A 22,888-nucleotide genomic window follows, 5' to 3' on the forward strand; every position below is an offset into this window, starting at 1 on the left:
AGGGATTTTATGCGCATAATTCCTGCTGACAATTGTAAAGTTACAAAGTTTACGAAAATTTGGAGAAAGAATAATTTCATAATAATTGTCCTCAAAAATGGCCAATGTGTCAAACCGTCCAAATACACATACATCTACTAATCAGTTTTATTTTATTAAATACAATCCATTGACGTGTAGTAATGTGCACATCTTCTCACTTTTTTTAATTTGGACACACAAATTATTTATAAAAACGTGAAATACATAAATTTCACCCTTAAAACAACCCTTCCTACAAAAACAATATACAAAATCCTTCTAAAAATAGGGCAGATGTATCCATGCACGCAATCAATTTTGCTTCATTAAATATAATAAATTAAAAACATCGATGCGTAATTTGTGTAACATTTCTAAAGAAAAAATACACATATTTTGCGCACACTAATTCTTTATAAAAATTGAAATAAACAAACTTACCCCCAGAGATGGCCCCTTGTATAAAAAAATATGCCCAATCGGCCGAAAAAAACGGAGGAGTGATCTATATAATTCATTTTACTTTATTAAATACAAAAAATTAAGGATATCGACGTATAATTTGCACATTTTTAAAATTTTAAAATTTGGACAAAACTTATTTATAAAAGATTGAAATAAATAAATTTAACCCTCAGAAATGACCCCTCCTACAAAAAAATATTAAATTGTTCGGAGAACGTAGCATAAGCATCTGCCCAATGAGTTTTACTTGATTAAATATAATAAATTAAAACCATCGACGTGTAAAATGCACATTTTAAAAAAATTGTAAGCTTCGGGTACACAAATCGTTTTTAAAAATTAAAATAAGTAAATGAATTTTCTTCCAGAATCGCCGTTTTTACAAAGAATATACCGAATTGTCCTAATACATGCAAAGGTGTCTAAATATCTAAGTACTTTATTGAGTCTACTTTATAAAAATAATAAATTACCGACGTGTGATGTGGACATGTTTAAATTTTTTAAAAAATAAAAAAAAATTGCACAAAATTTTACAAAAATTTGCTTATAAAAAATTCAATAAATAAATAAGTTTACCCTAAGAAATGAGCCCTCCTACAAAAAAACTACCAAATTGCCCATGAACAGCGCATATGTATCTACCCAATCAGCTTTACTTAATTAAGTATAATAAATTCATACCATCGACGTGTCATGTACACATTTTTTTTTAAATTTTAAACTTCGGGCACAAAAATTCTTTATGAAAAATTGAAATAAATGAATATCTTCCGGGGAAACGGCCCCTCATATTAAAAAAATTCATCAAATCGTCCCGACCACAAAGGGATAGAATCCACCTACTTACTCACTTTTATTTCATTTAATACAATAAATTTAAACATCGACCTGTAATGTGCACATTTGTAAATGCGAAAAAATTGCACAAACACTGGTCACAAAAATTATTTATAAAAAACTAAAATAAATAAATTTACCACCCAGAAAGGACCCCTCACACAAAAAATATAGCAAATCTATGGAATTAATCTATTGAATTAATTTTACCTTATCAAATATAATAAATTCGATACGTCGACGTCTAAATTGTAATTTTAAAAAAATTGCACAACATTTGGACGCAAGAGTTATGTACAAAAAATTTAAATACGTAAATTTACCCCCCCCCCCACACCAATCCACCCCTACTACACACAAAATATATCAAATTGTCCTGAAAATTGACCAGATTAAATCATCTACTTAATCAGTATTATTTCATCAAATATAATAAATTCAACACATCAGCGTCTAAATTGTACATTTTCAAATTTGAAGGAGTGACATAAAATTTTGATACCAAATTATTTACACAAAAATGGAATACATAAATATGTCCCCAAAAACGAACCTTTTTACCCCTCTATATAATACATCAAATTACTCTGAAAATTGTTCAACACCCCATTATCTCCCTGATCAAATCCTAATTAAATATAATAAATTCAACAAATCAACGTCTAAATTTGACATTACATTATTTTTAAATTTGCGAAAATTTGCAAAAATTTTACCACCAAAATTATTCGTAAAAAGGTTGAAATATAGAAATTTATTCTCCATAAACGATCCCTCCTACCAAATAATCTATCGCTTCCTCCTTGCCCGACCCTTTTTAAAATTTACAAAATTTACAAAACTTTTCCCACCAAAATTATCCACAAAAAACTTTAAATACAGAAATTTACCCCCAGAAACGATCCCTTCCTACCCCAAAAAAATCTATCCCATCCTCCTTGTCCGACCCTCTCGCATAATTTTTATTTTCCATCTGACACAGAAAACAGGATCCGATTTCATTCCATGTCAACCTTTTTCTCTCACCAAAAGTGAGAGAGAGAGTGAATTTGATACTTTATTTTCCCGTTTTTAAGACATCATCCATATCAAAGGGGATGAAAAACTAGCATTTTTACGCCATGTGTGATCCTCCACATTTTTCATGCGTTCATCCCCTCAAATTCTAAAGTGTGAAGTGTTCTTTTAAAAAAAAAGAAGTTTTAAAAAACCCTCCATTTATTTATTATCGCTATCTTTTTTCATTCTTTTTATCCTGTCCTCGTAAATATATTTGCCCCTTGTTTTCGGGTGGAGGGCAGTATTTTATGGGCAGGGAAATAAAATGAAATGAAATTGAAGAAGGCTCGTTTCACGCGGATAATTTTGTAAACTTTGTAAATATGTAACTTGATTGAAAAATATTAAGGATCGCATTGATCAAAAACTGAACAGACGTTGGTATTGATTTATTTGAGTTTGCGTTCAACGATGAAATTTACACAGTCATTTGTAACTTTATACTTAAAATTTGTAAATTTTGTAGGTACAAACGTTTACAAAATAAAGAGATGGCATTGATCTTACTAAACTTACAAAAATTTGTGAGCTAATTTTCCTTATTATTAAATATTTGTCAAATTTGGTAACTTTTCCCAAATATTGAAGACTTTACAAATAAACGTTATTTAGTGAATTTAATAAGATACTCATGTAACATTATTGTTAGTTTGATTAAGCCAACCACAAAAATTTTATTTTTCGACGTTTAAATTTCCAATTACATCTTTCAAATATTTATTTTGTAACTTAACAAATTTAAAAAAATATTTTTTTTCAATTCCAATTTGTGATAATTCAATCGTGCAAATGAATTGTCTCCACTTTCTTACTTTTCCAGACAAAAATTGCATAATTTCATCTTTTTTCCAACATTTAACTTTCTACACCCGCCAATTTCAAAATATTTCGGACAACTCTCCTAAACAATTACAATATTATTCCAAACATTTGTATATTTTTTTGTGTTAAGAAGTAAAAAAAAATATTTCCAATTTCAATTTGTCAAAATCTGAAAAAACCAAAAAATTTGACTTTCAACTTTCTTGCCTTTCCCAGACTTCTATAAAGCACAACAAAAATTACACAATTTGCTCACTTACAAACATTTAAATTTCTTCACCCGCCAATTTCAAAATATTTCGGACATCTCTGGTACCTAAGAAAATTCTTAATTTTCCCATCTCTCCTCCAACGAAATGAATGACCCATTCATTTCATTCTTGACATTTTTATGGGAAATTCAATTGAATTAGTGCTTGAAATGTAATAATTTATTTGACGCGGTGTAACACGCGACCCTTTTTCTTCCCTATTTATTGCCCATGTCGGATCCATTCTTCTTACGCAATTATGCGTCCCTGTCTCCATCGGGATGAAAAGGTGGACGTTTTTCTTTCACTCTTTGTGGCACCAGCTGTGACAACACTCTCATCATCGCCAGAGATCATCAAACAAACAGGATCGTTTTCCTTCCTCCCAGAAAAAAACAGAGAGACAAATGTCACTTGGCGAAAATGATAGGGGGATTGTGCAGAAAGATGTGATGCAGGGTTTGGAAAATTCATGTAGGTTTTGGTAACTTTGCAAAATGGCTGTACAAACTTTTACAGAATAAAGAGACGTTTTTGATCTGAGTAAGTTTACAAAAATTGGCGAGCTAATTTTCCTGAGAAATGTTTGCAATTTTTTTTTAAAGTTTATAAGTTTATAGATTTTACTGATTTTTAATCAAATATTTCGCTAATTGTAACTCACAAAAAATATTCCTATTGTATAGTGACGCATTTGGTAACTTTGTAAAATGGGTAAATTTTTAAATGATTTTGTAAACTTTTACAAATTAAAGGAATGCCCTTGATCTGAGTAAGTGTGCAAAAATTTGCGAGCTAATTTTCATAAAAAATATTTGTAAAAGTTTGTAAGTTTAAGGGTTTTACGGATTTAACAAAGTTACAAAAGGCAGCGTGAATTGCGTGGATCGTTTTCCTTCCTCCCAGAAAAAAACAGAGAGAAATGTCACTTGGCGAAAATGAGGGGGGGATTGTACAGAAAAGATGTGATGAAGGGTGTGGAAAATTCACGCAGTACTTGGAAACTTTGTAAAATGGGTAAATTTTGTAAAGTAATCTTGCAAAATTTTACAAAATAAAGAGATGCCCTTGATTTGAGCAAGCTTACAAGATTTCTAAGCTAATTTTCCTTTGGAATATGAGTACAAGTTTGTTAAAGTTTGTAAGTTTGAACAATTTAAGGATTAAAAAACATTTCGCTAATTGTAAGTCTCGTAAATTACCAAAAATTCCTAACATGAATTTAAAAATTCTACGCGGAGGAATTTCACTCAGTCCTTGGTAAATTTGTAAAAAATAATTTTGCAAATTTATCCAAAATGAAAGAGCCAATTTTCCTTCGAAATATGCATATAATTTTGTAAGTTTACGGAACTTAGTGATTTCACAATATTGCCAAGCCCTTCGTGATGACGCTGTGCATAAATTATTGTTCAAATTTCATATTTAGCAAAAGCTTGAGGTCGTATTAATATTAATAAGTCTTGAAGTTAAAAAAGGCTTACAAAGGTCGTATATTTCCATTTTGTGTATTGTGGAATTTTGTTTTGAGCAATCTTTTTTATTTTAAGAATCGGTATTTGTTAACTACCTAGTTCCCGGCGTAAAAACCAGTAAAATTTGATATTATTAATTAAGAAATATTCAAAAAATTTTAAATTTCAAAAAAATTTATCTTTGAAATATGTAACTTTAATTCATATAATGTTTAAATATCAGTTAGTTTATACGTAATTGTTAAGTTTGAAGATCTTGTAAATTTATTTTTTTAGTTTAGTTTTTTTAATGAAGAAATATCACATTTTTTGCATTTTTTACTTAAAAAGCGAACATATTTCTCACAAAATTACAAATCTTGCGTAAACTCGCCCCTTATACGAATCGCGTCAAAATCTGTAAATCCTAAACAGTATGTCTTTTTGCTTAAATTTGTACAAAATAAAATCGAAAAACTGCCAAATTTCTATTTTTAAAAATCCCTAAAACACTCCCACAAAATTACAAATCTTGCCGTGAATTAGCCCATTGTAAAAGAAGAGAAACATGAACAAGACTGCATAATAAATGGAATGAAAGAGAACCCACTTTTGCCATCATCGAATTCTCCGTGACGCTGCTACTACCTAAACCAAAAAAGAGAAGAGATTTGATCCACCTCATAAAATTTTATTGCCCGTGACGCTCAAAATCCTTTGGTCAACAATTTCTTGTGTGTGAAATTAATAAAAATCATCTATCTTTTCTGCCATGTGTTTCTAAATATTATTCATCTTTTCATCTACATTTATCGTCTCGGGGAGGATGCTGGATTTTGTCACCTTTTAATTTTTGGCAGGGTGCATTATGTGCTATCTCATTTTACAAAAATTGTTGAGGGTTTTCAGTTCACGGCACTTTCTTAACTGGACGTTTTTTTTCAAGGTCGTGAAAATTTCCATTAAGGCAATTCACGCAGTAATTGATAAAATTCGTAAATTTTGTAGCATAATTTTAGAAATGTTTACAAAATGAAGAGATGCCCTTGATCTGAGCAAGTTTACAAAAATTTGTGAGCTAATTTTCCTCAGAAGTATTTATCAAATTTTATTAAAGTTTGTACGTTTACTGAATTTATGGATTTTGTAATGCTACCACGGCCGTAAGTTAAACGATGATATTTTCAAGTGAAACCCCACAAGCAGTATTTCGCTTTTCAAATTCGCCTACCAAACCTCCATGAAATCTTAAAAAATCTTAGGAATAATTGATAAAAGAAATGTTGTTCTAAATATCTACCAATTTTAAACTATTTAAGTATTCATGCCAAATAATTTCTAGAAACTCTAATATTTTTTCGATTAATTTGACGATCTCCGTTACTTTATGGAATTTAGTGCAACGCAAATTACACTATTTATCAGGTAAAAAAAGTGAATTCAAAAGTTCATCCAAATCTCTGCTAGAGTTACACGTCGAATTTGTAATTATATGAAAATTCTATACGCTTTAAACCCTCAGATATGTACATCATTACTGATGTTTTTTAAAATTTAATTGCGCACAAATAAAGTCACGTGATCAACGACACTGATTACACTAATAATTATGAAAAAGGCGTTAAAATTAAAGCAATTTTTACATAAGCAATGCATGTAAAAAGGGCTTTAATTATAATGCCTCGACTACAAAAACTCATATTCATATTCAAATTCATATTCAAATTTATATTCATATTCATTCATATTCAGTAAATCGTTTTCTTAATTGATGAAAAATCCCATTTAAATTCCTAAATCAATTTTCTCCCAAATTTATTTTCATTTCGTTCACTGTTACAATTCGGTAACAAACATACTGTATTGTGTGGAACATGAAAATTTTGAAAATTCAGTCAATTTTGTTTGTCACCACACCACATTATTCAAATAAACAAATCCAATTTCGTTTTCAAATTGTCTCTCAGTTTGTTCAATCAGCTTTTATTTTCTTCTCGAGGTTTTAAATCATCAATAAAAATTTATAACTTTTTTGACCGATATCCCCCTTCGATCGAGTCATCAAATTGAGTCTCAAAAAATCAAATAATAAAAATCAACTCAAACCTGTCACGATAAAGAGAGAACGATAAAGATAAACTGATTTATGACTTTAATTCATCCTATCCGCGACAAAAAGAAAGAAATCCATTCATAAAATTCGATAAATTGAGGCCCGGAAATAAAAAATATTATAAGTTTTTTATCCAAAATTAATTAATTAATAAGGATACATTTCGTGACCTTTGACCCTGTCAAAAAACGGTGACATCTTTTACCCTGGTCCCCCAACAGGATTTATTTAAACCAGATAAAAACGTGGACAGTAAAAATTCAAAGGTTTACATTTTACGTAATGATAATTCTACTTCTTCTTTGTCGGTAGCGTGATGGGTTGTGCGAAAATGTTGTGATTGAAAATTTTGAGTCGGAAATTTTGAAATTTTCTAACATGGAAACGATAATAGAAATAACAGATCGGAAATTTGGACCGGAAATTTTTGAAATTATGAAATTTTGTTCCCGTATTTCAGATTGATCTGTAAAATTGACATCATTTATGCGTGATGACCCCAGCTTAACATGTTTGTCGTTCTAACATCATTCACTATTTGGATAATCCAATCCCAAACCCGGTCAGGATCAGAAGCACGTAGTCTGTAGGTAATTAAGATAAGGAGTTATCTTTGCAGGCAAAATGATTCACTCAAAATAAAATGCACATTTTTACACGAAGAGTTGCAAAATTTGCGAAAAACGTAGATTAATTTTCGCTATAATGTATGTGTGCAGTGCACACTGTGCACTAATTGAATTTTTGCAATTTTATAATCAAGATTATTTCGCAAATATTTATTTATGGAGATGTAGTCGCTTAATTTATATCGTTGATAAAATAAATTCAGTTAAGTATATAGCGAACAATTTCTATGCAAAAACTGCAAAATTTGCATATAATGTTGATTAATATTCGGTACAAAATGTCCCAGAATTGAATAAGTTTTTGCAATTTCATAATAAGACTTGTTATTAATTTGCACAATTCGAACACTTTTTACGCCAAAAATTGTAAAGTTAAGAGACAAGTAGTCAAGTCAATGGGAATCTGGAGGACCCACAAAAATTTGTACAAGTTGAATAATATTTTTTGTTTGAAGTTCACCAAACTTTAGGCCAATTTCGAAGTCAAGAATTCTTATTGCAAAAATATTATCGTTTGAATCCTTATTAACACAGATTCTGAAGAATCCTGTTACTAATTAGATACAAATTCAGCGCAAGATTTTTTTTCTTAAAGGTGTAAAATCTACTAAAGATATAGAATTTCGAGCTATGTTTTCCAAATTTTCAAAAATCTTTCCCATCAAAAACTTTCCTGTGAAAAATTCAATATTTTCATCATTGAAAATCCCTCTAAACAAATCATCTTCTTCAAAAATAGAAGTCAAAACATTAACTTTTTTCATATAAACTTCTATTTCTCACCCTTAAAAAAACATTTTTCCAATTTTCAAAATTTTCAAAAATCTGTCCCACCCAAAATTCCCCGATAAAAAATTCAATATTTTCACCCCGGAAAATTCCTCTAAAAAATCCATCTTCTTCAAAACAGCAGTCAAAATATTAACTTTTTTCATATAAACTTCTATTTCTCACCCTTAAAAAAACATTTTTCCAATTTTCAAAATTTTCAAAAATCTGTCCCACCCAAAATTCCCCGATAAAAAATTCAATATTTTCACCCCGGAAAATTCCTCTAAAAAATCCATCTTCTTCAAAACAGGTAAGTCAAAATATCCATCAATCAAAAATTTAACTCCACCACTTTTAAACCTTATAAAAAACAACTTTACAATTTTACCAGTGTCGAAATTTGTATATGAATTTCATTATTTTTTTTCTTAACCTTTCTGATTCCATCGCACAATAAAAGAACTCCGTATGAGCTGGAAAAACGGAACACACGTTTAAAAAAAGAAGCATGAAATTAATTCAGTTACAGTTTACACTTTAAATAAAATTGATTTCACAATGCTTCACTCGAGATCACGCACCGCATCAAATTTACGATTTTATCAATCCTTCATCTCGCCAGAGGCTCGTGCATTATTGATGTTTTATTCGGTACAACAAGTTAATGGAGCAATTCACGTAGTCTTTTGGTAACTTTGTAAAATGGGTAAATTTTGTTAAGATATTTTACAAAGTTTTACTTAATAAAGAGACGAAATTTGGTAAAAAATGGGGAATCTACAAAAGTTGTAAAATTGTAAGGATTTTAAGTCGAAAATAAGTTAACCAAAAATAAACATTTCAACTTACAATATAAGATAATTGCTATTCCAGGTGATAAAGGCTGAGGCAATGCAAGTAGTTCTTTTGGGTAACTTTGTAAACTAGGTAAATTTTGTAAATTTTTTTGGCAAAGTTTCACAAACTAAAGAGACGGAATTTGGTAAAAAAAAATGGGGAATCTAGAAAATTGTAAAATTGTAAAAATTGTAGATCGAAAATAATTTAACTAAAAATAAACATTTGAAATTACAGAATAAGATTAACAAGTTTCAAGGTGATAAAGACTGAGGCAATCCACGAAGTTTTTTGGTAACTTTATAAAATGGGTAAATTTTTTAGAATAATTTTGCAAACTTTTACAAAGTAAAGAGACACCGTTGACCTGAGTAAGTTTACAAAAATTTGTAAGCTAACTTTCGTTACAAATATTGGTTAAGTTTTGGAAGTTTACAGAATTTACGGATGTTACAGAGTTACCTTAATATTTTACAAATTTACTAAATTTTCAATTTCTAAATTTTCGAGTTAAAAAAATCGTAATCATTTTGAAAATGTAGGTGGATTTTCAAGTCGTTTATTAAAATTTTGTAAACTATTATTGAGATTTTTTAATTTTGAATGACGATTATAAATAATTGTGTTAGAAATAAATTGACGCAAATCATGTAATTCTTTGTAAAATTGGTAAATTTTGTAAAGTCATTTTACAAACTTTTACAAAATAAATAGACCTGAGTAAGTCTACAAAAATTTTGGAGCTTATTTTCCTTCGAAATTTTTATAAATATTTGTAAAAGTTTGTAAATTTACGAAACTTACGATTTTATAATGTTACCAAGGACTTTTTACAATAGTCTTTTTCTTTATTAATTACGAAGGTTACAAATATCTAAATCGACAAATTGCATTGAATCTTGTGGTATTGTCGGAATTTCACCAAAAGGACCATTTTACCTAATTTTACCTTTTATGTACATTTATTTTGCCAAATTACACAAACTGGCGTCCAAATGCAGTTAATTCATACCTCATTGATTCATGCAAATTTTATGTATCGATGCAATACTTTACATACATGAAATCAACATTTAAACCGATTATATAATTCGCTTCGATGAACGCGTAAACTGTGTAATTGTGGTATAAAAAAATATCTTGTAAAATAAAGAGGCCCGAAATCTGTGTAAATTTTTTAATTAATTTTACCAAGTTTGTTCTATCATACTTTCTTCAAACGTGAGATAAGTTTATGTTGCGAGTTTACAAAGAAAAGTGAGGTAACAAATCAATTGTAGAGTTACAAAATTTGTCAAAATTTGTAGCACAGTTTTACCCAGTTTACAAATTGAGAATAAGGGTGTCAACTTGTACACATTAAACCCCAAGACAAAGTCATAATCATCTTCTACACATGGCACACATTGATTTTGTAAAATTACACAAACTGACGTTCTAAACGCGCAATTAATTCGTACCTCATGGATTTATGAATGAAATTGTCACTTAAACCGGTAACAATTAAATAAATATGTACAATTATTTTAGATATTTGTAAACTGTGTAATTTTTGTAAAAGCATAAAGAGACCTTTGTAAATTTGTTTAAAACTGATTTTTTTACGTGACATACATAATTCATACTTTCTTCTGATGTTTTCAAGCTTTGCGTCTTTATGCAAGTTTATTTTACGATTTTATGAAGAAAGTCAGGTTAAGAGTCCATCTAAAATTACACACGAAGCTTTTAAACATTTGACTAAATTTTGATCCCTAATTTTACAAAATATTTCCGAGTAAACAATGCCAGCCAGCTTTACAATAAAAGTAATATTATCTCCACTACCCAACTTTTTGATAAGTTTGCCATTTATTTTGTAAAAACACACAAAATTCAACTTATTTAACGAGTTATTCCATATTTTACTTGAAATTGTCATCTTAAACAAATATAAATTAAGGATAAATAATTCACTCTTATATTTTGTAAACTGTATAATACACACCTTTTGTACAATGATGGGACAAAATTAATAGAAATATGTGCAAGTTTACAGATTTTACTTTACGTTTGTTAAATTACAAATAAATATTGCGTCAATGTCAGATTTTGAAGGTGTCTGTTTTGACGTGGACGTTGTATTGTACACACATTGCTTCTGCAGAGCCCCTGATTGACAGTCGGAATGGGCCGTCAATCTCTCATTGTAAAACGTGAAATGGAAATCCAGCCGCCGCAGAAACCACTTTATTCCAAATTCTCTCGTCAAAATCCCTTTTATTTTATTCAGCTCAAAGAGAAGAAAGAATGACGAGAAGATTATTATGTTTAAAGGAAAGGGAGGGGATTTAGAGATCTCCATGTAGGGCGAGTTGGGCGACAAGGGCGATTCTTGGGGTGATTTTTTTACAGAAATTTTGAGAATATTTTGCACTTCGTTTGGTAAGTTTTAACCTAATTTTTCATAAATTATGTAGTAGGACGAATTTCACACAAATTCATGGATATTAAAAAGTTTTTAAAACATTTTACTCAAGATATTTTAAATTAATAAATATTTTGGAAATTTAAAAGTTACCATTTTGAAAATTAACTACTCTACAGGTAAAATCAGTCCAATTTTTATCAAATTAACACAAATTCATGCACATTGCAATTTTCTGAAACATTTTATTCAAAATATTTCAAATATCTAAATATTGTCCAAATTTAAAAAGTTGTCATTTTATAAATTAGAATTAATTTATGAAAGCGCCACAGTTAGAATTAGTTCATTTTTTTTATAATACAATTAACACAAATTCATGGATGTTAACAAATTTTAAAGCCTTTTATTCCAAATATTTTAAACGAGGCATAAATTTACACACATTTATTTTCTAAATTTAAAAAGTTGTCATGCTATAAATTAAAATTATTTTGAGTAAGGTCTCAGCAAATTTTTGGCGCGTTTTTTTAAAAAAAGATATATTTAAAAAAATCCCTCTTCAGAATTGTAAAAAGCTCGTTTATAAATGAAAATCAATTTAATTTTATAAGATTTACATTTGGAACGTAGCCTTTCCACAAATGGATATCCGTCTGTATTTTTTTCACTTGAAGTTTCCACTTCCGATCCGACGACGACAGCGTCAATGCCACCACCACCACCACCACCCACCGTCCCTTCTGCACTTGACATTGACATTGATATCAAATTACGAAAGGGTTGAAACACGCTAAATAATCCGGTAACAATTTTAACAGTTTGATCCTTCAAGTTTCGTCACAACATGGTAAAAAATATCTTTGTATTACAAACCGGTAACAATTCATGACCACTGCCAATTTTGCATGCGCAAGTGAGGACCTACTCTGTCAAAGATTAATTAAATATTCTAAAATTATGAAAATCGGTGTCAGACACCGACAAAATTCGAAAAGCGTTACCAAATCAGTAAAAAATTCGTAAAAGTACCAAACCCGATAACAAATAAGGACAAAATTCTTAATTTGCCAAACCTGATGTATGTATAGCATCGAAACAAAATATTTCTAAATTACTAAAACGGTAATGAATGTGGACACAAAATTCCACCTTTATTAAATCAGTACTAAATAGACAACAGACTTATCGTAACCGGTGACAAAAACAAAATCCTCAAATTTCCAAACCGGTAGCAACCTCACAAAACACTCAAATTACCAAACAGGTAACAAATAGATATACAAAATCCTCAAATTACCACATCAAAATTCCATTATAAAAAATTCACAATCTATAAATTTCAAAAAAAATTATCATCGCATAACATACCCGTCTGTCCGTCCATCCATTTTTATACCGTCCCGGTAATAAATCTCAAGTCTGCGCTACACACTGTTGCATTTATTTATTCCCACCTTTTTTCCATATTGCTCAATCCTCCTCCTTCTCGTCCTGAGTGACAAAAGTGACACTTTTACACAACACGTTCCCGGATATGTTAACGTCTTCTCGTACACATTTTAATCCACGTGCAGTCCTCGCGTCAATGTCAACGTCAACGTCACTATATGGAAATAAAAATAAAATAAAATTCACTCCATCTTCTCCTCCAGTTACGTGTCCATCAATCAACCCAGGTAACCACGTCACCCTTCCGTCCCCCCCAAAAAGAAGGGCTATTGCATCACTGATAGATTCCAGACAAAGATATTTTTTATGTGTGGCATGTCGATGTTTGTAACGCGGTAAATAGCGTAACTTTTTATGGGTAAAAAGGTTTAAGTACTTATTTTACCACGTTTTAGTATAAAATTATGGCGCAATTCACCACGCTGATCTTTGCAATTTTGTAAAATTGTGAGGCTTTGCAACCATTGGAACGCTGATGCAAATGTGACATCAGCATTTCAAAGGTCAAGGGATTTAAAATACATAGATGTAGTTTTCATATGTATCTCGCCTCTCATGTGTGTCCAAACCGTATTGTGTGCAGGAGGAGATCATGAAGGGGAAGAGAGGATAGGAATGAGGAGCACAGAATGATGCCTACGTCATCATGATCATCATGATCATGAGGGCGTAGTTTGTGCATATGTAGCGTAAGTAAAGGCAGTGATCAAGAAGGTGTGGCTTATGTGATCACGTATATATAGAGTAAGCAGAGAGAAGAAGAAAAGAGTGTAGTTTTAGATTCAGGATCAGCAGGTTAGATTTAGTGATCATCAAGATCAAGTTCAAGGTTTTAGATTTTCGAAAACTTAATAATAAGTTCCCGTATAGATAATTAGTTAAAATATAAATTATAGCATCAGCTCTCCCACGTATTTATAATACGAGCATTTCTGTAAAGTCAATATTTTTCAGTCGGTATTGATGTAAATAAATTTATTAATAATTGTTATAAAAAAGTTATTTTCTACTACAAATTTATTGCACAACGTCACAAAGAAAAGGGGCATCCGCGAAAGTGGATGTGAATCAGGACACGCAATCCCACAATAGAATAGGGAGCGTTACAGCTTTTAAGCCGAAAATATTTTAATTAAAAAAAAACATTCGAACTAAACGGGTAAGATTATTCTTGTTCATAGTTGATAGTTTGGGGCAATTCATGCACAATTTAGTAATGGTACACTCAAAATAAAAATTTGTCGAATCAACACCGGGGGTGTCAATATATGACTTAACCGCCTTGGTTAAAATGTTGAATCCGAGTTATGATGATTTTGATATCGGTAGTTATAATGTTATGACCGGACGGAAAAAAATCATTACTACTCGGAATCACAATTGTAACCAAGGCGGTTCAGTCATATATTGACACCGTTTTGTTTTGAGTGTATGTTATTGGTAAGTTATGTATGTAAAATGTGTACATTTTGTAAAATAATTTTCGAAACTTTTACTAAATAAAAAGTGATCTGACCATGAGCAAGTTTACAAAAAATTGAGAGCTAATTTTCCTTAGAAATATTTGTCAAAGTTTGTGACTGCGGATTTTACAAAGTTACCAAGGACTGCGTGAATTGTCTCTGTGACACATTTTAACTTGATTTCCCTATAATCACATTCCCCTATTTCCCTAAATCTGTATTATTTTAGGCTAAATTTGTACCTTGATTTTTCTTAGCAGTCTTATTTCTAAACTTTTTAGAAATTTGTGGAGTTTCCTGTGTTTCCGAGAATTTAGAAATTTCACGTTTAATAACTTTAGAAAATAGAAGTATCTCCTACATATCAAAAAATGTACTATTGTAACGTCGAAAAGTATGTATTTGACGATTTAAAATTGCTTCAAAAGGCTAAGATCTGATCTTAAATCCGACGCTTCTAGTTGTTCAAAATTAGAATTCTTATTTTATAAAATTTCACAGTAGTTTAAAAGATGTTTTTTGGGTCCACAAATTTGTTAAAAATCACTAATGTGCTAAAAATATCTGAGGGAAATTATTTAATGTTTCGTAATAGGAATATTTTACAAAATGTGGTTTTGCAACGTCGAAAACAAATGTTTGAACGTGATTTTTATAACGTTACAAAATGGAAATATCTACTTCATAATAAAATAAATGTATTAGTGTAACGTCGAAAAGTATATATTTCGTGATTTAAAATTACTTAAAAAATCTAAGATTCTTGTGCTTTATTCATTTGTGTGATTATGATGGCGAGTAATAGTGAATGATAATGAATTTCATATGAGTTGAATCAAAATGACTGAAATATTCCCTCATTTCGGACGAATGAAAGGATTTCTGACTCATTTCATTTTTCTAAGGTGAGGTAAAAAAACTATAGTTACAGTTACACCTTAGTATGCATTCACCCCCCCCCCCCCTTCGAAAACCTTGACCGCCTCCTACAGCCAAGGGGGTGCGTTTTAGAGAAAGGAATAAAGAGACCGAAAAATCAATTACGGACCTAATCTAGTGCTATCCTAAGGGATTTTTCGATATGACCTCCCAGAAAAAAGTTTTGATGGTGGTGAATGGTTGCGTTTCGCAATTTAATTATGAAGGAGACTACCTACATAGCTGGGTATTTAAATTTATGAAAGATCGCCCCCACTTTACTATAAGGGGAAAGAAGAATTGGGTCGATTGGTTGAGAAACCAGCGACTTCTCCTTATAACGAAAATTCCCGAGTGGTTGCTATATAGTTACACCCTCGCTATGGAGTAGTTTATAGTCTTTTAGCCCGTGCCCGGACTTATGGGACCGTCATGTCCGTCCGTGAACACGACAATTTTACCATATGCATATCGGACAAAGCTAGGAAACGAGTTCGATGGTGGGAGAAATCGGCCAAATGGTTGACCCGTAGGGCCCCTACGGTAGGGGTCATCTAAGCGAATCGGGTGCTATGCACCAGATTTCAAAATTATCATACAAAGCTGAAATTTGGTACACAGGTTGATAATGGTTTCTAATGAAATAATATAAAGTAAAATTGTAAAATTTTCATCTGGACGGACCATAGGGGATGACCCATACCGATTTTTGAAACTCATCCAATCGAGTTATAATTTGGTACAGCGTTTTCTAGTCGCACCTAATTTACAGAATTCGGAAAATTTTTATGCGGAGGGACTCTTTGAAGTCACCCATACCTTTTAGAAATTGTCACAAATGGTTTTCTAAGTCGAAGAACAAATTTGAGTCGGTATATCCGATATTCCGGCATATCGGAACTGACACCTATCAACTGGCACTTTTAAAAAATTGGCTACGATATGCGCAAGACTAACAGTGTAAATGTTTCGTTGCAAATAGCGTGTAATAATGGTTATGTTCCATATTTGCTTTTAAAATTTAAACTTAAAAAAGAATTAAATAAAATATAGCTTGAAAAAGTAAAAAGTTCTAAGGTGCGGAAGTGCACTCAAAAGTACTAAACAAGCTTCCTCCGCCACCCAGATAATTTTACTTCACCTGGGCTGTCTACTGCATGCAAAATATCGACAATAATGTTTCGGCGTCACGTAAGAAAATAAGAATTAGAATTAATTTCTTGATCCAAAGTTAACTTTTGAATTAGTTAATATCCAGATCAACATTGCTGGGTGGTAAGGGTATCATTATTATTATTAGCAATTATGATAATTTGGTGCTAATTATGGTTCATCCGTCCCTAAATATTTATTAATTATTTGTATAACTAGCTCGATATCGTGCTCGTTGTACTGATAAACCGATATTTTAAACTATATTATAAACTAAATTTAAATTATATTTTAAACCATATTATAAACTATATTATATTAAACGATATTATATACTACACAATGCAAAACCACCGTTGTTTTTAGATTTGTTAGGTGACTCTATGAGCGACTTTTTTATGACCTGCATATTTTTATTTGCAACAGGTATTTGCATGCGATAGACAGCCCAGGTGAAGTAAAATTATCTGGGTGGCGGAGGAAGCTTGTTTAGTACTTTTGAGTGCACTTCCTCACCTTAGAACTTTTTACTTTTTCAAGCTATATTTTATTCACCATATGCTTAATACATGGGGCGAAGCATGAAATGAAGTCCGATGAAGTGAAATGAAATGAATTTGAAACAAACTGACTGAATGTGAATGAAAATCTTTAGTCAGAAGTCGGAATAACTGACTTTTGAATGAAAACGAAATTTTTGAACAGGTATGTCCATTATATGGGGAAGTTGTTTCCAATTATTAATTGGCAATTAGATTGCAAATTTTAAATTTGATTTGTAATTAATTTTTGGTTCGATAGATTTGTTAAAAACAGGTAATTAGTTTGTTACATTATCAATTTTGTTGTAATATCAGATTATTTTATGTTTTTTTTAATGCGAATATTTTACAAAATGTGATTTTGCTTGCCACGTCGAAAACATGTATTTCCTGATTTTCATAACCTTTATAAAACTTCCTACATAGTTCATTGGTCAAACCCGATAATTTCGATATTTCATATGTAGTAACTTTACCAAATGGAAATATTTACTTCAAAATAAACAATTGTATTTTTGTAACGTCGAAAAATAGATATCCTTATTTTTGATAAATTGACTTAAAAATTAAGATTCTTTTTTAATTGATTTACAAGGTTGTAGCTGATTAGATTGTACAGTTTAAAAATTTTGCAATTGATTTGAAATTAATTTTTGGGGGAAGATTGTTTTGTTATATATTTGTTCAGACAGAGAAGGGTTATTTGCTTCAAATGTCGGAGAGACTTTATTTTGCTTGTTGCACCATTATGCACCATTACCAGAATTGCACCATTATAAATTTTAGGATTGATTTTTTGCTTCCTTATGAAACTTTTCATAAAATTTCATCACGTCGAATGTCGATTAGTTCAAACCAATTCTCTTGGAAATTTGTAAAGTGAGTAACTTTTTTTTAATAATAGTACAAAATAAGGCTTAATTTGTAATCTGATTCTTTTTCGTAAGCTTATTTCTAAACTTTTTCGAAATTTATGTAGTTTACCGTGTTCCCGATAATTTCATGTTTAGTAACTTTACAAAATATAAATATGTACTTAATGAAGAAATGTATTATTTTAACGTCGAAAAATAGATTTCCTGATTTTTTCATAAGGAAGAAATATATTATTATATATTATTTATTTGTTGCAAATATCGCATAGATTTTATTTTGTATTTAAAAAAATTTGCGAAGGGCGATTTCGACGTTTGGAACACCGAAAACAAATATTCCCTGATTTTCATAAAACTTGTGCAAAATTTAAGATGTTGACTTGATGTACTCCGATCCGATCCGACGTAGGATTATACTAATTAGAATTGCACAATTACAAATTTCTATTTGGATGTGATATTCTTACTTATAAAGCTTTTCACCAAATTTCATGACGTTGATTGAAATTTAAGTGAAAATAACAATTTCCTCAGATGCTTTTAAAATGTGAATTATTTTGTAAATTATGGTTCAAAATAAAGAGAGGCTGAATTTACAGCTTGACTTTTCTTTGTAATCTTATTTTCAAAGTTTTTTTTTACAAATTTATGGAGTTTACCGTGTTCCTGAGAATTTCGTTATTTCATGGTTAATAACTTTACAAAATGGAAAATATGTACGTCATAATGAAGAATGGTATTATTTTAACGTCGAAAAGATATACTTCGTGATTTTAAGTTATCTAAAAACTAAAAGATCCCTCCTCCATGGCCCATGCCATTTAAATTGGCAAATTGTTCGAAATAAGAATGTAATTTTTTAATTGATTCGCAATTTATTTTTAGGCCCACAAATTTGTCAAAAACAAATAATTAATGTGTTACAAATGTCTGAGAGAAGTTTATCGTTTTTTTAATAAGAATATTTTACAAGTGTGATTTTGCAACGTGGAAAAAATATATTTCCTGATTTTCATAACCTTTATGAAAAATCAGATTTAATATTGAAATAGTAATTAATTTGAATGTGATTTTTGTAACGTTACAAAATGAAAGTATCTACTTCATAATAAAAAACTGTATTTTAATTTGTGGCTAAATATATTTGTTAAAAACAAATAATTAATTATTACAAATATCGGAGTGAATTTATTGTATGTTTATTTAAATGTGAATATTTTACAAAATCCGATTTTTTGCAACGTAGAAAACATATATTTCCTGATTTTCTTAACCTTTATGAAAAGCATAGATCGTTCGGTGTTTAAGTAATGGTTCTTACGAAGTAGAATTGCACCATTACAAATTTTACGATTGATTTGAATTCGATGCTTATAACGTTACAAAATGGAAATATCTACATCATAATAGAGACTTAGAGATTTTTTGTATTTTTACTTGTACTGTACTGTGGCTACAATACAATACAAAAATTAGTACAAAATTCAAAAGACCTAGAGAATTTCCATTATTTTGTACTCTGAAACATTGTATTGTAGAACTCCGCGAAATAGATGCGTCAAAAATTGAGACAAATCAACTCATGATATACGAAATGAACCTCCTTCCACAAATTGGGTCTAAAATGTTCAAAACTTAAAATTCGATATTTTTGACCTTTGACCTCGTTTACAACAATCACCAGGCTGATGTAATCCGAAACGATAGTGATTTTTGAACTCCTCGCCTCAAACTAAACACGTCTGCAACGGTCCAAATAAAAAATAAACATTTTTGACCTTTGACCTGGTCTACGTGGTCTCAGGGTCTTCGCACGTTAAAACTGGGTCAATTTCTGAAATTCGCGCCCAAACCCAAGTCTAAAACAGTCGACACTTCAATTTTGACCTTTGACCTCGTCCTCTGGATTATGGGTTGGTCGGAGGTCAAAAGTATTGACGACGATGAATTCTTCGTGAAATTTCCTTTAAAATGACACCGCATATGAAAATTAAGATTGAATTTTGCGTTTACTTCACGCCAGGGTGACCTTGACCTTGACCACAGGGCGCCCATCTTCGAACTCGACCTAGGGTCAAAAATTAGAAGCAAAATGGCGCAAACGGCGTCTGATTATATTGAGGCGTTCTGGAGATATCCTACTTGCCAACCCTTGATTTTTCCACAGTAGTACAAACTGAGCCCGTGTTTCAATTTGTGTACTGTAGACTGTAGAATTAGTACAAAAAGCTGATGACGTCATCATCTAGAGTCCACAGTACAGTCTACAGTCGAAGTACAAGGAATCTCTAACTCTCTAATACAAAAAAATGTATTAGTGTAACGTCGAAAAGTATATATCTCATGATGTAAAATTACTTTAATAAAATCTAAGCTGTGATAGCCACGACACCATTATCCGGACTAGTTGTTTCCAATTAGAATGCAAATTTTGAATTTGATTGGTGATTAATTTTTGGATCGATAAATTTGTTAAAAACAAATAATTCGCTTGTTACAGTATCAATTTTAGTACAATATCAGAGAAAATTTGATGTGTTTTTTTAATGTGAATATTTTACAACATGTGATATTTCAACGTGGAAAACATATATTTCATAATTTTCATAATATTTATGAAAAATTGTAGATATTTCGTGAAATAAAATGTATCATTATAAATTATAAGATTGATTTGAAGGTGATTGTTTTGCTTACTTATGAAACTTTTTCCAAATTTGATGACGTCGAATGTCCATTAATTCAGGTCAATTCTCTCGAAGTTTGTAAAGTGCGTACGTATTTTTTTGTTTGTCAATTGGTACAAAATTAGGAGACGTCTCTCTAAACCTGCATTGTTTTAGGCTAAATTTGTACCTTGATTTTTCTTTATAATCTTATTTTCAAACTTTTTCGAAATTTATGGAGTTTATCGTGCTCCCGAGAATTTCGGTATTTCATGATTAGTAAATTAATGAAATGGAAATATTTACGTCATAATGACGAAAATGACTAAATGTAATATTTTAACGTGGAAAAAGATATCTTTTGCGATTTAAAGTTACTTAAAAATTCAAAGATTCTTTTCCACTATTAGCTTACCTTTTGGCAATTTGTTCGCAATTAGGATGCAAATTTTGCAATTAATTTGCAATTGTTTTTGGGCCCACGCACTTATCAAAAACGAATAATTAAGGGTAATTAATTCGTTATAAATATCGGAGCAAATTTATTACAAATAATTATGGTTTTGATTTAAATTGGAATATTTTTCAAAGTGTAATATTGCAACATCGGAAAAATATAATTTATCATTTTAATAAAATTTTTACAAAAAATCAGATGCCTGTTGGGGTGACGCCTTATTGGAGAATTCTATGATAGAACTGCACAATTGCAAATTTGACGGTTGATTTGCACGTAATTTATGAAAATTTTCACCAAATCTCGTGGCGTCGAATATTCAGCAGTAAATTCAACAGAACAATTTTCTCATAAAGTGTGTAACTTTTTTTATAAATTATGGAACAAAATAAAGAAATAAATCTGTGTAATTTTGGGTTAAGTATATAATCTGATTTTTGTTATGTACATCATCCTACAGAAAAGTTTTATGCGGTTTATCTGCAGAACAGCACGTGCATAATTCTGCACCGTTTTCTGCACAAATCGTTGTTTTTCTGCATACAATTGTGCAAAATTTCTGCAGGAAATGTGTTTAATTTTTTTTTACTAGATATTTGTTTTGTGGATAAATATAATTAGAGATTATTGCTTCAAGTCAATTATTAAGTCGATCGGGTATTTTTACTAAATTCCCACAAACTTTGGGCATATTTTTCTCGCTCAATCATGTATTTGTCATTGTTACAAATTTTTCCACCAATTGTCAATTTCACAAAATTTTTTATTTTATTTTAATTTTTTACCGATCGGCTGGAACTAATTTTTACACACATTTTACCATCTGGCAATAAAATCATCCCAAATCATCCACTACAACTTAAATATTGCTCTATTTCCTAAATCACAAAAGCAAAAAGAGTTTTTGTTTCTTTCCTGATTTAAAATTTAGATGAGTTTCAGTTTCTTTATTTGTGTAGGGAAACCCTTCAAAAAGTGTGCACACGTCTCGTCAAACAATATCAGAAGAAATGATCCAAATTCATTTTGTTGATTTCACGAGTGATGTGAGAATCCAGATCTCGAGGGGATTCACATCTTTTATGGAACGTGCACACATAAATCATGCCATCAATTTGCGAGGTCGTCACCACAGAGGTCAAGACATCTTAAGGTGCAATAACGCAGTCATAGATTTTAAATCTCACTCCACCCCAATTCAATGTCTTTAAATACAAATTTCTAAAATTGTATGAATTTTAAAAAGGTTTGAGATAAATGCAACCTTCTATACTTTAGTGAAAAGTCAGTTTTTGGTAATACAAAATTATCGATTAAAAAATTAGTAACTCATTCGCCATTTTGTCAAAATAAATTTCGTAAATAATTTTTTTGAAATCGAAAAGTTTGTTTTATCAGAAATTGAGTTTACACTAAAGTAGGAAAAAGTTATATTCACCTGAAAATTACAAGTAAAATTTGTCACCCTTTTAGAAATTTGCATTTAAAGAATTTGAACAGGGGTAGAGTGAGACTAAAAATCTATGCTATATCAAATTATTTTCATCCAATGTGACCTTAATCTTCCCATGTTAACCTTTACCTATTGCTCGCCGGTCAAAATTACGTATACAATCATCACATCCTTTACGCAGGGTCAATCTTTTCCACTTTATTAAAAAATAAATCCCCATTAAAACAACACGGCTCGATTT

General features: G+C 30.5%; 1 long non-coding RNA gene across 1 annotated transcript; it reads right to left on the reverse strand.

The window, feature by feature from the left end:
* Positions 1 to 2,753: 2,753 nt before the first annotated feature.
* On the reverse strand, positions 2,754 to 4,065 carry LOC110858781. The gene is made up of 2 exons (XR_004836880.1): positions 3,468 to 4,065; positions 2,754 to 3,376 (listed from the first exon to the last, which is right to left on the reverse strand). It is a non-coding gene; the product is annotated as an uncharacterized LOC110858781 (long non-coding RNA).
* Positions 4,066 to 22,888: the final 18,823 nt, after the last annotated feature.

Source organism: Folsomia candida, unplaced genomic scaffold (genome assembly GCF_002217175.1).
Source record: "Folsomia candida strain VU population unplaced genomic scaffold, ASM221717v1 Fcan01_Sc022, whole genome shotgun sequence".
NCBI classification, from domain to species: domain Eukaryota; kingdom Metazoa; phylum Arthropoda; class Collembola; order Entomobryomorpha; family Isotomidae; genus Folsomia; species Folsomia candida.